At 75.0% G+C, this 256-nt stretch overlaps 1 protein-coding gene across 1 annotated transcript in view; it reads left to right on the top strand.

The window, feature by feature from the left end:
- Positions 1-78: 78 nt before the first annotated feature.
- The window catches only part of SUPT6H (SPT6 homolog, histone chaperone), a 41,915-nt gene continuing 41,737 nt past the window's right edge, over positions 79-256 (top strand). Inside the window, exon 1 of the mRNA XM_019511263.1 lies at positions 79-172. The gene's annotated coding sequence lies outside the window, so the exon portion shown is untranslated. The remainder of the gene's footprint in view (positions 173-256) is intronic.

The following is a 256-nucleotide window of genomic DNA, read 5'->3' as shown; positions in this document are numbered from 1 at the left end:
CCCCGCCGCCCCGGAATCATAGAGTGCGGCGGACAGAGGAGCCGGAAGCCCCGTGTGGGGTGGGGGCCGGAAGCGGAAGTGAGGCTGTCTCCGCGCTGGGAGGGCGCGGCTCGTCTGCTCTCCTCTCCGCAGCGGCGGAGGCCTCCATTTTCCCTTCGGCCCCGAGCGGCGGGTGAGGCCGCGCGCGGAGATCCGGGCGGGGGCTGGGACGGGGACGGGGACGGCTTCCCTTCGCCTCCCTTCGGCCGTGGCCTGC

This window comes from Gavialis gangeticus, unplaced genomic scaffold (assembly GCF_001723915.1).
Source record: "Gavialis gangeticus isolate Ggan-Ray unplaced genomic scaffold, GavGan_comp1, whole genome shotgun sequence".
Classification (NCBI taxonomy): domain Eukaryota; kingdom Metazoa; phylum Chordata; order Crocodylia; family Gavialidae; genus Gavialis; species Gavialis gangeticus.
Note: the sequence above shows the minus strand (reverse complement) of the source record. Positions and strands in the feature narration are given on the sequence as shown.